General features: G+C 31.5%; 1 protein-coding gene across 1 annotated transcript in view; it reads right to left on the bottom strand.

The window, feature by feature from the left end:
• The window catches only part of LOC105736833 (uncharacterized), a 33,562-nt gene that overhangs the window by 11,873 nt on the left and 4,188 nt on the right, over positions 1-17,501 (bottom strand). The gene's annotated exons all lie outside the window — the stretch shown is intronic.

The following is a 17,501-nucleotide window of genomic DNA, read 5'->3' as shown; positions in this document are numbered from 1 at the left end:
ATGAACAATAGTTAAAAATACTCTAATTGCTCTAATTGCAAATATATAATAAAGATAAGAGATTATATGAAAAGACAAAACATCTTTATAATCTGGTTAATATGCATCACTTACGAATGGTCTAGAAATGAAAATTCGTACAATTAACATAATTTTGGCGAATTGCCTCAAGCTTGAAATAGACGGCCCGACCTGACCGGGAGGAATAACCTTCCTGTTTCTGTATAACGGGTGAAACGAGAAATGCATCCATTTCTTTCACTCGAGCTCTGTACCTACGTTATTATAAATGAAATACCTTTATTTTCTTAAAATAATCAATATTGATAATTTAAAAATTGTACAACTTACTCGATCTGATGAAAAAAGCTGTAAAGATGTAAAAGATGGGTATTTAATTCTAAATAATTGCCAAGATAAGAATTTATTGTAAAAAGTCATATTTCTAACACATATATAATTTTTCATTACACATTATCTTCGGATTAATTGTAAAATAATATACAATTTTAAATAAAAATACTTTATGATCTATCTTTAAAGTTCCATTTTTTATAAGCGTTTCGTATCGAATTCCACGTTTTAATAATCACGTGTTAATAACCATCTACACGAATCGTGTCGCATCCACCGAGTTCAAAGAAAATAATTTTCCACGATAAAATCCCCTTGCTGTCTTTACATCTCGAAAAGTTCATATTACATAGACGATGTACCACGTTCTTTACCACGTTCACGAACGTTCGTTGAACAAAGGTTTCTAAACGTTGCCAGAAAATTAGTTTCCGCAATTAATTATCCCTTGTCTTTGAACTCACACGTGTTTGTTCATCGTTGTTTATTTTTTCCATTGTTCACAACTCCATCGTGATTCCTTTGCGCCAACTCGGACCAAGCCAAGCTTACACGACACCAACCACGCGATCATAATTTCAATTTAAATTCAATTACATTCTAAAGCTCCGGCATCTTGCGTCCTATCGCGTCCAGATGAGATCCCTCCTCTGGAAGGGAGGAGAGGACTTCGTGCTCCAACTTTCAAAAAGTGCCGTTCGTTATTATGCTAATGCTATTCGGGTGGAGGTGATAATGGAATTACAATGGACGCCCCTTAAGACCGCTAAAACGATTCTTTTCAGCGGAAGCGTCGAAAGCGGCCGGAAACGATAACTCCTTTCGATTCTTTTTTTTTATATCTGCTCTATTATCGCGGCTCTTTCACCTGAAAAATCTTGCTCTGTCGTTGCTAATATTGTGCTCCAAGGTCTGTTCGTGATTGTTGTAGATCTCGTAGTTTGTTGAATTAAAGCATTAAAATATGATCCATTTGTCACTGGATGAAATGTAGGGCATTTCGTTTATCTTGAATTCTTTATATGGTATAATATTGTACGATAAACGAGAATCCTTTGTCTTTTTTCTATGACATCATATCATTTCAATTAAATATAATAAAATAATAAATCCTCAATATTAGATAATTAGCTTATTAATTTTTAAATTAATTGAAACGCGTCGATAAAATTACTTTCGAAATATATTTTAATTTTTATAAGCGGATATTTTTAAAAGCGGATATTTAACGATTCCAAAAAATACGCAATTTAATCGGCATTTCTCATCAAATTAATCAAAACTTTCAAGATGGTGCATCGATTTTCTACCCGCCATCAATTCATTACTTATCTTAAAATGCTGGTCGGCTAAGTGAAGTTCCAGGCTGCGCTTTGATGCCAAACTTCGATATTAGTTCAAGAAGTCACCATAAACATTTTAGTAAATGGTCTTTGGCTAAATTCAGAAGGAGAACGTTTGCCAAGAACGAGAACCTGTTAAGGCATCCATTATATAGGCTTTATCAGTCGTTTAAAATCGTGTTGTAAATTGTGAGCACGTGAAATATTTTTTCCACAATTTTTGTAATCGGCTGTGGAAATTTTGTAATACGTTTATTTTTTTTTTCTCGACGAATGTTTACAATGCATTAAAATCTCTTCCCACTAAACCTTGTGATTTCACTTTTTTTCGTAATAGTGTTACACTAAAAAATCTTGTAAATATGTTAGTACATTAAATATATGATTGTTCTGAAAAATGAAAGAAAAAATTGTTTTTTGGAAAAATTAATCTGAATATTGCCAATATAATTTTATATTGGTAACAATTTAAAGAAAATACAGGAAATATTAAACGTAATTTGTGCAAAAGAAAAATTAGACAATCTTTCGTTAGAACTATGACGTTGTTAGAACTATAACTGCAGCGTAGATATGACAAACAAAGTTAAATAGAGATGATGTAATGTTTAATATGATGAATACGATAATATAATGTATTGTAACGGAATATTTGTTGTATGAAGGATAGAGAGAGAGAGAGAGAGAGAGAGAGAGAGAGAGAGAGAGAGAGAGAGAGAGAGAATAAAACATTTTTATAATCAATACTCTAATAAATCATAATTTTTTTAAAATGTCTTACAAAAATAATCATCTCATTTAAATGATTTGTACGAGTTATGTAATTCTACTATATTTAAATAGTGACGTTTCTTAATTCTTCCTTATTAATCACATGTCACACAAAGTCCATTTTTACTATTCTAACCTTCCTTGTCAGCCACCAGAAACTTCTACATATTATCACGAAATACAAATTCGATTGTCAAATACATTTACTGATCTATTTTAACACTGAAGATACTTGAGGATATTTTAGCGAAATACTTGATTACTACAATGCTAAAAATTTCACATGGCATCGGTAAAGCGATTTATAGTTCCGTCAAAGACTTTGGCGCACAAAAACGATAGAGAACCATACACAATCGTACTCTGCTCATAAATAAAACTCTATTTTCATTTTCGAGAGTTGTCTTAAACTTTTTACAATTCCACTTCTTAGATTTTCGTCAAAGAGAAATAATGAAGAAATAATAAAAACGAAGAACAATCAAGCGGTCGAAATACAAAAAAATCGAAGAGAGAAGGATTGAGTATTTAATTTGAGTTTCATTGCGGAATGACAATCCATGACGGCAGATCTTTTAAAAAATGAATAATCTCTTCGAAGATGTGAAAATATTAAAATAAAATGCGAAAAAAAAAATCCAAAATGTTGTGAGAAATAGTAAAAGTAAACGTAAAGAGAAAATTGATACGAATGCCTTTGTTATCCTGACAGTTTAAGAACGATCGAGGAACGAAGAGATCGTACCTGATCCAATTTATCAAAGATCGATGAACGAGTCGCCCATTCATCGGCTAATCCATCAGAGTATCCAACTTCTATCCCTCTCTCGACGGAAATCCAGAGGTTTCCACCCTCAATTTAGCCCTCCGTTTCTCGATATTTCGCCGGCGTGGCGAAAAGCTTTCTATTGGCCTGGTCGAATTGAAAGCAGCTCGACCGGGAAATCTTTCGATATTGCTTTATCGTCCATAAAAATAGCTGTTTACAGCCTGGCCATCCTTACCCGAACCGTGCACACCAGCTTTCCACCCCTTGATCCCGCTTTATCGATAGATAAATCGCAACGGCCGCGAAACGGTTGTTCCTCATGCTCCTCGTTCTATCACTCTCGACTTTTGTTTCGAGGCTTCGAAGCCAGCTATCACTTCTCTGTAATTGAATGTTTTCCAGGAAAAGCTGCCAGTTTAAAAGAGAGCCACGCATCGGTGGATAACCGTTTTGATCCGATCAAATTTGATTGGATGAGTTTGCATCGGTCGAATGTTGCGCGTGAAATATTTGTTGACGAAATAGGAATAGTTGGTTCGAGTTTTTGCAGTACATTTTTTTGTTCGATTCAGTGTGGCCATTTTTAAGCAAAAGGAAAAGCAAGAACCTCGATTGTTCTGTTTTATTTTCATGGATGATATAGATATCATATTTCAGATATATATATTTAAAAAATTTTTTTTATCATAACATTATTGTATTTTTCGATACTTGACAAATTCAATTCATTCTCGTTATTTCTTCTTATAATTAATATTAGTTGTCTTTGCAATGATAATATAAAATAGTATAATAAAATGAAATTTATGTAGAACATATACCGTGTGTTTAAATAACGAAATCACGAATAACAGGATATCGAGTGGCAAAAGATCTATTCCAATTGGAATACTATTTTTTGACATAATAATACGCGTTGTACATAGCTTGTAAAAGATGAGAACTATTAACTTGTCTCTATTCATAACATTCGCGGAAGTTCTTCATTTAAACAGAATGTCTAAACGGCTATATAAATGCACCGATATAAACCGATTTCAAAATGGAATCAATCGTAGAATATAAATAAATTATGATAAATGTAAAATATTTTCAAATTTAATCTTTACTAATTGTAAAGTTCTGACATCGATCTTTTTAATCCGATTATTTCCAATTGTTGTAATCCGTGAATTTAATGACACATGTTGAAGAAATATCTCATATCTCTATAAATATTCATCAAAAAGATTTACATAATTTATTTTTTTTTATTTATTATTTTTACTTCTGAATAACTAATTAAACATGATATTTTTTTTTGCCACAATTTGTTAGGAACGTCTATCTAGAAGCGATGCTTTTCATATTTTGTTTTTTTGCATCAAATTATCAGGCGCGAAAACTTTCTTAAATTATAAAAATTTTTTCAAATGCAATTATAAAATGGGGGAAATAAATGAAAATAAAAAATATCCATAACACGCGTGTACACATAACTTTTTAAAAATAAACGATCATGCGTTAACAAGCAAGAATGAGTATTTGTATCAGATTCATCAATCTCCGCGTTACTGATGAGGATGTGGGCGCCCGATACGATTTAAACGATAGTAACTCGAGGGGAGGCCGACTAATTGAAGAGTGTCAGTCTGATTTAACCTCTGTCAACCGGTCGCATCATTATAATTTACGACGTACCACCAATTGTCATAAACTCCGTGGAACGAAAACACCGTTTCTTCTTCTTCTTGAAATTACAGAGATGGCGTCGATACTCGACAATTTATAAAAGCTTTGCTTCGAGGCCAAAGAAAACTGTCATAGATAAAAATACATTTGTGCGAGAGAATAACAAAGCTAAAATACATCTTTTTTTTTTTTTTTATAAATATATATCAATGTCCATTGAACCATAAATATTGCGAAAAAGAAACAAAATTGAGAACGAAATATAAAAAAAAAAAAATACTTAATGATTACGAAAAACATCATAGAAATTTAACAATCATAAATATTACGCCCACATTTCGAACAAAATCTGCATTTTAACGCATCGAACATCGAAGCGCGTTTAACATAATAAAACATTGTGAAGTATAACGTTATAATTCATTAAATGTTATTTACGAAAAACATCGCGAATTCCACACCGGAAACGGCAACTGTGCCACTTGGCAATTTAATAAACATTTGCATTTTATCGAATTACTCGGTATCACGGAACGATATGAAAAGTTGAAAGCTTGTACGCGTGAACGCGGCAAAGTAATTGCAAATTTAATATTACCACGTATATACGTATATACGTCACACGGTTGAAAGGGTTATTAGTATAGCCGGTTGTATCCAGACGGTTCGTACATTCCCCGCGTTGGTTACATAAATTTAATCTATCTTCTATCCGGGACAGACGCGCGTTTTCTTCCGCAACAAACCGTCACGTTACTTCGCGTTAGATTGCCTTTTGTATTTATTTCAACGTTTTATCCGTGGAATATACAAGAAGGAAACATTGTACACCCGTCTATCCCGGTCAACTCATTGGAATGCAATTCATCAACCTTCGGTAACTTAGAATCGTCTCTGCAAAATTGCATTGTGTATTCCATCATAAAGTTGAATTCGATGAGATATCGCGGCGAGTTGCGGCTTCTTGGTTACTTTCTTTAAAAAGGAAAAAGAGTTAGAAAGTATTAAATGGAATATTATTCGAAGAAATAAAAATATATGAGAATGGAAAAGAAAAATCATTGTTTCAATAGTCAAATTCGAATTAATATTAAGTTACTGTTTTTATGTTCAACGAAAAGAGAATTTTTAGATAAAGTCCAGAAAAAATGATTAAAAATCGAAATTATTTACAATTATTTCGGTGAATGATAATTTTTTTCTATTCTTTATTTTTTATTATAATGCGATTTATTATTAATATATAATCATGTGCTTGGAATTGGTATTTCTTATTGCTTATTTACCACGATAAATTTAGAATTTAGATAAAACTTTTTGCAACATTTTACAAATTCCAAAGTAAAATAAAGAATAAGCAACATTTACGAACCCCTTTGCATACCTTAAAAACCAAAATAGCGACAGATTAAAATATACTACACGCCATTTCTGGTGGCCTCGTGGTCACTGTAACGCGCAAACAAATTCCTTGAATATGGAAATAAATAACGATAAGCTTTGCCGTGTTCCTTTCTCCCGAGTTGCAGTCTTCTGACATTTTTATTAAAGGTAACGAACCGTAGATTTCCTTCCTTTGGGGGACACGATTTCCTGTTAAAGAAGGTTTACTCGAAGACCGAAAAAAAGCGAAAAAAAAAAAAGCGCACAATTTGTCGTATATTTAACGTAAGATAATCCAACGAAAGGATCGAGAGAATTTTCGTGTCGTCTTTGCGGAAATGATCTCGGCCGGAGATTCTATTCCGATTTCCGGCCATGCACGGATTAATACGATAAAGTAATGCTACATTTTACGGGCACGAGAACACCGAGGAAATGGGATCGGGAAAGCAGGAAATTTAATTTACCTTGGTAATATTCGTTCGAGGGAAATACGTGGTTCTTCCGCTTTTAAAGCTGAATAGACGACAAAATTGTCACTTAGAATTTCATGCGTCTTTAAGCATGCATGAAGCGCATTTTGTTTGGGTTTAATTTTGAATCGTGTTGTGATTACAATCTTTGTAAACTCATTGCAAGCTTGAAAAAGATACGTATACGCCAAGTCAAGTAAATTTCTATTATAATTTGGAATTGTTTCTGATTGAAGTGAAAATATCTACTCAATGTTTTTTATTTTGTAAATATTCGATAGTTTAAAAATAATATTATTTTTATATTATAATTACATTATATTCTTTAATGTAAAATGCTTTTTATATGAAAAATTACTTACGTAATTATTTTTCTATAAACATATTCATAACATAAAATTTGGAAATAAAATTCATCACTTTAAATTGTAAAATATTATCTTGGATTTTAAACGCATTGTATAATGTTTTACGTTGATTTGATTTTATTGTTGCGACGAATAAATAATTCTATTGTATCTTAATTATTATAATACTGTGATATTGTTATAATATGCAAGCTTGCAATGAATTATAATATAACACGATTCGTGACATTTATATAAATATATTATCCTCTTAAATTTAAATAAAATAAATAATATTAATGCTCAAATAAAATCGAAATAAAATACGAAAGTAAAATAATGATTAATTAAACTGAGATTTTATTTTCACGGATTATTCGAAATAAAAATAATTGAAAGAAAGCGATAATACGTGTGTTTACTTTATAAAATGCCGATTAAATCTGTTCGACGATTCATTTCTATCGGTTGTTATTTCACGTTTCACACGTTGGACCTCGGCCAAGTTTTTCAGTATTTCGATGCATGAATCAAGGAAACGATTTCAACCTCTCTGGGTGGTTCGCGTGACACGTGTATGTCGAAAGTGAATCCCGTATGACATTTTCAGGGCGGATTTTTGGCAAGAATCGTGTGCACCTTCGATTTCACTTCCTGGTTTGTCCTCTTTCTTACGCAACATTTAATTCTGTTCATGAACAAAATAAATCCATGTATTACATTTTCTGTCGAAGCAGATTCTCTATACGACGTTTCACGAAACATATTTTTGTCGATTAATACAGCAGAATAATTTAATTTATTTCATATCAAACTGTATAACTATCGTAAAACAATATTCAGTTATTATCAAAATTTGTAATTATTAATGATAATTTAATTTTTCTTATTGTGTAACTCAAATTGTATAATAAATAAATAAAACAAATACATTTTTCCTGATTAATTTATACTTTTTATACATATCAAGTACATTTTTTACTTTCACTATTTTTATTTAATAATCCATTGGAGAACAACAGTTAATTTACTATAATCATTTAAATAAATGTCTCAAAACTACACATGAAAAAAAGCAATGCGAATCGAGATAAAAAGATAAAAAGATATTATAGTTCATTCGTTGCATTAAAAGCTTACCGTTTAAATTTATAATTTCTATATATTTAAAAATTGCGTTTCGTTATCGAGAAGACAGTTCAATTACTGGACTAAATAAAATATTTCACTTATCACGATTATGCAAAAATTCGATACAAATACATGATATTAACGCGTTCCAATTAATTTCAATTTTGCGTGGCAAGCAATTGGAAGCTGAAGATATTTAATGAAGTTTCTCGAGATCGTAGCGAGTGGCGCAAAAGTCTTTCAATGAAAAGCCTTGCCGCCGCGAAAGTGGCGACGAGAGAATGTCAAGAACTAAATGCTTGGACGGAGAAACAGCAACGGCTTCGCCGCGTAATTGGAAAACTTCCGGTGCCGTATAAGTTGCCGGAAGTTGCGGTCGAAGATTCCACCGAGTTTCGATATCAGGGATGTCGAGCCTCTCGATGTTCTTACGAATCGATAAATCAAACTGGATAACACTTTGATGATTTCTTTTTAATCGGTAAGCTATACGTAATTATTTATTTTTTTTATTTTAATGCTTCTTCTGTTTAAAAATTATGGAACCAAATTTTTATTGAAAACAAAATTCTTTTGTATTTATTATAATGACAGTTCATTAATGATAAATTAATGTTTTTTTATATATTTATCGTTAAGGTATTAAATAATTTAATTAACATATATGTTAATTAATATATAATTAATATATAATATAAAAAGATTGAGATATTGAGAAAACCAAAGAAAAGTTAAAAATTCAATTAAGAATATATTCCAAAGCAAATTGATTAAAATTTTGTCTATAGAAATTAAGATATAAGTATAGAAAGCTATGGAGAAATATTTTAATTTTTGAAGTTATTGTGATATTTGAATAATTTTTGAAATAATAAATTTGAAAGCACTTTTATCATTCTATACGTAAGATATTTTTATTGTTAGATAAATTGAAATTTTAAATTTAAAAAAAAAACAAACAATAATTAACTTTCTTCCTTAAAACTTAACTTTCTTTCGAAAGAAATTAACAATAAATTTTCAATCAAAAGAGAATGTAGTATCGAGCGATTGTTGATTTCTCTCATTTCTTATTTCGTTCCTATAATAATAATAATCAAATAAAAAAACTCGTATCGATAAAATGTCGAATAGGCAATTGTTTGTTTCTGTTCTTAAACCACAATTTAAAATTGAAAGATTTTGAAAAGATAAAACTATTACATTTTAATATATATTGATCTAATCATTCATTCGCAATACGATTTAAAAAGAGAAGAAAGTTATGATACATATTTCATAGCTCTCTCTGTGCTCAATTCTTCAGTATTGTCGTGCCTGGTCGAGGTAAATAATGGAATAGATAGAACGTCAAATTCTGTCTACTATTCTATTTCGCGACGTTTTCAACTTCGTGAATTTTATTATTTAATATCATCCAATGTTTCCATTTCTGTTTTCCGTCTTCGAATTATTTATCCGTCACAAGAAGAAGAAATGTCTATTCTCGATCCACCACATTTTCAACTTTGCGCGCTTTAACATTTAACATATCACTTTTGAATGATTAATTTTTCATACTCGATATTTTTACTTTTATTTATTGCAATGGTATCGCTCTCGATTCGTATATCTTCGTTTTCACTCAATGGTCAGATATTATTCAATGTTAGCGAAGAAAATTCTGGTACGACGCACGCCAAGGAGAATGTACAATTTGCAAACGCGATGCATTCCCGAGGGAAAGCCATCTGAGACCTGTCTACTTGCTCGTGCCAGATCATTCAAGAGATAGTTGGCAATTCAACTCTTGAAAACAAATATTTGCAGACATGGTGTATTAAAGTGTCTGCATAAAATACAAAAGGGTACAAAGAAGGAGAAGTGGTGAAAAGAGAGATGTAAAAATATAAATTTTTTTCTAAAAGAATTTAATTTTTCGCATTAATCTATCATAATATTTATTATATCTCTTTTTAAATTACATTTAAATTATCTATTTTTCAATTCTATTCATTCTCATAATATTGTTCAAACTTTGAATAATATGTTTCTTTGAACGTTCTATTTGATTTTCTTCAATGAATTTAAAGATTTTAATTTTTCATTTGCTTAGTTTAAGAAGATAATAGTGCTTTCAAGTTTCTCCTGTTTCTAATATTAATTATTTTGCACGAATAAAATTTAATTGATAGCTTCCTCCATAATCTACACAATATCCTAATATCACTCTAATTTCAAAATATATATATATATATATCAAGGGAATGCAAAATACAAATAAATTAATATTTTAAAAGAAATTACAGTAAAATATTTCTTCAAATAACTATAGAAAAATCATAAAGATCTGTGTTTCTTATTTTTCTTTTTTTTAAATTGCAATAAAATAACTATATATTAAAAAAAATCAAGAAATCACTTTTTTCATTTGTTTGAAAAATTTACAATGGAAAAAAAAATATTTGAAAAAATCACGAAGCAAAAATACGACCAATCGTATTTTTCTTATATGCAGAGAGAAACAACATTCTTCCGCCAGAGATACAGAACTGCGAGGATCAACATCCGCGTCCTGTTCCCTGAAAACGAAAAATCAACAGATCTGATAAACGAGAAATTTACGGCATAGTGTTTCATCAAAATGAAACGGTTAACGGAATAAAAAGTAGTTCGAATTTCGTCGAGTCATGGGAAGAGCAATGTACGGACGCCGATTTCGTGGTGCTTTGCCAATTTCTTAGACACCTTGCAAAGTCACGCGTAGCTTTTAGTTCGGGCTATTTATTTTACCACGGAATGACAACGGGTAGAGTTTAATTAATACTAAGTGAAAGCTCTGGTTGAAACGAAAGATTGAATATCCTTGGCTCGGCTTTCTGAAGAAATTCGCGTATAAATAGAAATGCACTCACTTTTAAAATGGAGTATGTAAATTCTTTTTAAAAAGTATTCTTTTTTTGAAAATCGTATCTCCAAATCATTCAAAACCGTGATTTACGTTACTTTTCTACTACATATTTTATCTATAATCATTATTTGTTTTGTGAATTTGTATCACGAATGAAACGAGATACAAATAATATTTGATATTTCATAAAATATTTTGAATTACAGTTTTCATCACTTATAGACCAAGTGAATTAAAAAAGAATCATAAATAAATAAGAGAATATCTTAAAATTTCGTTTTTCATAAAAATATAAAAATAAAATTAATAAATCAATAACATATTTATTCGTTTGACTTTCCTGTATAAGATATTCATTCATAAATTTATATTCAATCGATATTCATCGGAAATTTAACAGATTAACTTGTATAAAATAAAATTGCACTTATATTAGAAACGATTATTCACTTTTCAACAGTATTCACTTTCAATTTCATCTTCTTTCTTTATCCTAATCTCGATCTACGAATTATATCGTATATATATAATGTTTATTTGTCGTTTTTATCAACTGTATAACAAAAAAATCGTGGTAGTTGGATAATTGTGATTCTAACAACTAGATTCAACGACATCGCTCAATAGACTGATCTATAGGAATTTCAAAATTGATTTCAATGCGGACAATTGATCCGCGAGATCAGCTATGTTTGCGGACCACGTTATTGTCGTTTCTGTCGGCAAATATTGGTCGTCGCTAACAAGACAGCGACATTTGTACGCTCCTTCCGTCACGGTTTTCAAACGCCTATTTCATCGACCAACACATACGTTGCACATTGTCTTGTGCCAATTTGATTTCACAAAAAAAAAAAAAAAAAACGCGACGCAGCGTTTTCTGTGTACTCTTCAGTGTGTCGTTGCATTTTGGAAATATTAAGTAGTTTCATAAAAGAATATTGTTTCTATAAGTTGTTCCGCAGTTTGTTTGAAAAATGGAGCGATAGTTTAAGAAAATTAATATTAATTTAAATCTTTTATTTATTATGATAATTTTTATTATTTCATATCTATTGCAATATTCATTTATAAAAAGTATTATTTATCTTCTTTTGGCAAATAAATAAAACCATTATTCTTAAGAAACTATTCTTTCAATTTCATTCCAAATATATCTCATGATTTGAAATTTACAAAACCATCAAATTCTTCATTTCTTCTATAAGTTAATATTAATTCCATTTCTTATAGAAATATATATTTCATAATTGAATTAATTCAAGCGCTAACTCGAGTTATCATCGTAAGGCAAACAAAATATACGCATGAATAAATAAAAGCAGTTAGTTCTCGAGAAACTGTCCGCGACATTCGAAGGCAGCGAGTACGGGTGAAGCAGCGAGAAAATCGTGTCACGCTTTTCTTGTTTCCGCGATTTTCACGAGGACGCTGGTTGTCATAGTTGTGCAGTTTTTCGAAACCATGCGCCAGATGCTTCTTCGTGGCATGTTGGATGGAAAAAAGAGACTCGAGGCAATGTCTACGAGTCTGTTTAAATATAGCTGCGAGGTCTTCGTCCATGCTCCCTCTGGAGTATCCACCGGTACGTTCTCTCTTTGGATGTACACGTATGTAAGAGGAGAGCGAAACAACGAGGAAAGAATGAAGAGAAACAACAGCTAAATGGAATGAAACGAAAATAATATTTTCTAGAACGTATATACACGATGAGCCATGGCTTTTAATCTAAATGAAATATCGACATGTTTTAGATACTAAATTTTTCTTTTTATCAATTCCTATGAATTCGTTGTAATTTGTTCGATTGATACTTAGCAGGTTGGTATGATGTTTAGATACTTCTTCCTTAAATAGCATTTTTACACAGAATTGGCATGTCGACGTTTGGAACATGCATCGATAATTAAACCCACTATTTCGAGCACTTGTGTAAATAATAAATAATGTATATAAATGAAATATTCATCCATTCTCTTCATGTAATTTTATCTTTCTCGTAAATAATATTCGTTGAACAATCTTGAATAATTTTTAACTATGAATCGTTGTAATCGCGATCAAAAGTCTGATGAGAGAAAAAAATTTTGGAAGAACCTCATCAAAAATTCGCGTCTCATTTTTAATATAATTAAAAGTTATTTGACCATCAATAAATATTTTTAATACACATGTTAATACTATTTTGATAAAAAATTAGAGACATCCACTCTTTCACATCGATGAACATTCACAACCTCACAATACTTCGTATTACATTATGCATCCTCGTCCATACACGATTAAAACGAACATTCCCACGATGCGCTATTAAAACCAAGCACAATAGATATCAGTTGTAACAGGCGAACAAGCGAAAATATTTCCACGAGGACTGCTACTAAGCATGTTGTTCCATGTAAATTTCACGATGGGACAAAATGTACGTGATCGAATCGGAGAGGAGGGGGGTCTCTGCCACGAGGCTATCGGAAACACCTGTATCCGATGGCAACGTCGAGGCATCAAATGTGGATGCTACCCGACTCGTTAGCCGGTTATGCATCGTCGACGTTCAACATGAGCACAAAGCACTGGCCAAATACTGGCTAGCCTCTCGGCGAACATAATTTATTGTCCTGGCATGGCGCAATGAAAAGCCCGGGCATTATCACGATACCGCTTTTATCATGAGTCCCTCCTAGTAGTTAACGTGCAATTTGTCGCGAGCTGTTTAAACCGATGAACGCGCCGCCGCTTAGAACATTAGGGGATGATGATGGGTGGTAGTTTGTTTCGTTTATTGAGATTTATTAAACTGAGAAATCGCGTGAAGTACATTATTTCAGGAAAGTGAGGAGGAAAATTTGCTCTGATGTTATCTCGCTAATTGCTTATTATTTGTAATTTTGTATTAAACGAAGAAAGATTTGTTTAATGAAGCGTGATTATTATATCGTCCAATTCGAGATTTACTTTTCAAATATTGTTAACTCTTTCAATTATTATTGCAAAATTATTATCGAGTTAATCAAAAAATTTTAATTATAGAGATCTTCGAACATTTGAATAATAATGTTTCTTATTTTCACATACAATATTCATCGCAATACAATAAAATAAATAAAATATTTATGTTTCTTTCCTTTTTGCATATAACACAATTATATCAAATTACACGTAATATAATTATCCTCTTCTACAGAATAAAACATTTCCAACGAAATCGAAGGTATTCGTTTAAACCCATCATATATTCTTCATCATCCTCAATATCCACACATTTCAAACATACACACATCCTATAAATTCCACTACCATCGAAACGATCAAAGAAGCGTGTCTTCTCTCATTTAATACCGGATTGTGCAATTGGAGCACACAGCTCGCGAGTCGTGGATGCATATGCATTTCCAGTTGGCGTTCCTCCGAAAGGGCTGCACGAGAGGGTAAGAGGAAAACGCTCAATTAAATCGTTCCGCGGCAACAGCTCGTTTTGAAATATTCAGAAGAGCCGTTAAATCTTTCTCTCTATCTTCAACCCGACCCACTTCTTCCTCGTTTCTTCTTCTTTTTCTATCCTCCATTTCGAGGCGTCTCTTATCCTCGTTCAATCTTCCTCCTAACGTTTAATCGCGTTCAACCTGTTTCGAGCTCGCGTCCGCCTTTTCAGGGAACAGAGAAATTTATTAATTGGATATTACCCAACTTTGGTAATAGTTTCCAATATCCAGTTTCATCGGCTTCTTTCGCTTAAGAAAATTAATTGGTCTCATCCATCGACAACTATCCTCGAATAAGCATGCGAACGTGTTTCGAATGTATTATTTTTAAACGATCGGTGTACATATCACAAGGGTTTTTCTTGTACGATTAGAATTTCCCTCAGCTATCTTTTTCTCCCTGGAGATTCGAGAGATTTATGAAGGATGGGGGGCCAAGGAGAACATATCCTTTCTTCTCTTGTTGTTTATTATTCTTTTATTTGAACAAGTTTTTGATATTTTTTGACGTTTGGAGAAAATTTTTTAACGATAAATGGAAGAGAGACGATTTGATAAATGCAGGAAGGAAAGAATTTGTTTTTCTTATAATTGCATATTATTGTTACTTTTAAATTAGTTTTTTGTATGTTTTTCATCTGTTCTTGGGAATATTTGTATACGAAAGAATCTAATAATTGTATTTTAAAATAATAAAAAAAGGAATACAAATATACGAAGCAGAGTTAATAAAAACTAGTTTTTCGTCCAAACTTTACTTTTTTTTATGTATTCACGCTCTATCTTTAAGATAGCAAAAATTAATCCCACAAAATGATCTTATCGTCTGCTCAATTTACTGCTTAATACAAATCGCGATGATAATTAATTCCGTCAAATATTTAGAAAGTTTACGAATTGAGGAACCGTCGAACGAATCTCTGAATTTGTTCAAAGTTCACGTCCTGCGTGGATATCACGGGGGAAGCTTAAAGACCAACTTGTTCGATTTCGCGTCTAGGAAGTGGAACGCAAACATGTTGTACTCCATCTAAATTTATCATGCGTCTCGCTGTCGGCGTACCTCGCATCGTTTACTTACGCCGTTACAGAGATGCCCGTCGATCGACGAAATTGTCCTTATTACGTAAAATAATTCCGTTGAAGTCAACGGTTAAATGTCAACCTTAAATAAGAAAGTTGACGATCGAATCGCGAATGTTTGCGAATAAGCCCAATTGTTATTTCAAAATAAGATTTTCTACGAATGAATTTATCAGAAAAAAAAAAGGATTGGTATGGTGCAATAATTAAAATTTGAAGCTTTTTAATTATTATTATTATATAGGATATGCTGTCACTTTGAGCAATATGATTTATGGTACGAATAAAAAGTTTTCGAATTATAGTTTTGATATTTTATATTGGAATACGTCTATCGAAAGTTAACTAGCTGAATTAATTCCGCTATTTATAAATGGAATTCAATATCTGATATACGGAATTTCGACAATGTTGAAATATTTCGAGAAAAAACAAAGTCTATAGAAAAATGGAGAGGATAAGATAATCAATGCTAATACATCTTCGTATTCGAAGGTAGTTATTTTGAAAAAAAGTCGATTGAAAACAAAATTAAAAAGATAAATAGATAAAATAAAAAAATTATTCGACTACTTGAACGCGATAAAAGAATTTATAATGTATTCTATTGAGAAAGGAAAATATTAAAGAGAGAAAAATATACAGCAGTCCAATAAACTTTGTTATCGAGTTTATTCGATAGAAGAGCCAGTATATCGCGCATATTAAGATTCATTCGTCCGCAGAAATCCTCTTTTACTAGTTTTCACCAAGGAAAGTTCAAAAAGAAGAAGATATCGTATATCCATAGCCCATCTTTAGTGCAGATCTTTAAAGAACTCCATTGGACGGGAGAAAACTATTCGTTTCCTTGAGAATCCTTTCTTAAAACTATCGACCAAAACAATCAGAGATATTCTTTATCGAGCTTTGCAACGAGAAAGAAAGAGAAAAGATCGACCATTTCTAGTGTCCCTTTTTATCAAATTTTTCTGAAACTTCTCTTCTAATAAAGTATTCCAAAGTACGTAATTGAAATAATTTATGTATGTATTTTTATTTTAATTGAAATTAAGTACAAATATTTTATGAAAGCAAATAATGAATATATTGCTTATAGCTATTTAGAATATCTTTATTTGTTGTACAAATATAAAATAAATAAAAATTCTATTCCCTATTTTCCAAATTTTGTTTTTGATAGGAATTCAATATACTAAATGTTGAAATTACAAATTTAAACACAATTTTATATAAATACAACCAATAATTAATAAATAATCATTATATAAATTAATTTCATCATATCTATTTTCAATTATTGCATTATAAAAAATATTCGTATGAGTAAAAAGTACTATCGACAATTCAAATAATAAAAGCTCGAAGAAATAATCAAGTATCGTTAAAATTTTCATACGAACAGAATTCACGTATAAACTGATATCCCTCCAACTCAAACAAGAAAAAAGGAAAAAAAAAAGAAGATGAATCTATTAACATCTTAAACCTAGAATCAATGCTAATTGGCTAAATGAGACACCATGTATATCTTACAACGCAGCCATGCATATTCGTGGCACAGGCAGAAAGTTTGCACGAGTACACTGCCTACAGGCATACGTTGTCTGGGAAAGGCCCGGCTAATTTTGCTGGCCACAGCACCAGGCGACCTGATACCGAACGTATGAACGTGAGGTGCACACCCGGAATCTGTGCCCGGCCGAGTCTGTGCTCCTTCGGCAAATGTTTACCTCCGCACCACTGCCGACCGATCTATGTATTATTATCGGACTCGTACACATCGTTGGCTTGCGATGCCAAA

Source organism: Apis florea, unplaced genomic scaffold (genome assembly GCF_048593485.1).
Source record: "Apis florea isolate Af1SG1 unplaced genomic scaffold, ASM4859348v1 contig_3731_pilon, whole genome shotgun sequence".
In the NCBI taxonomy this organism is placed as follows: domain Eukaryota; kingdom Metazoa; phylum Arthropoda; class Insecta; order Hymenoptera; family Apidae; genus Apis; species Apis florea.
The sequence above is the reverse complement of the archived record's forward strand: the minus strand, read 5'-3'. Positions and strand labels throughout refer to the sequence as shown.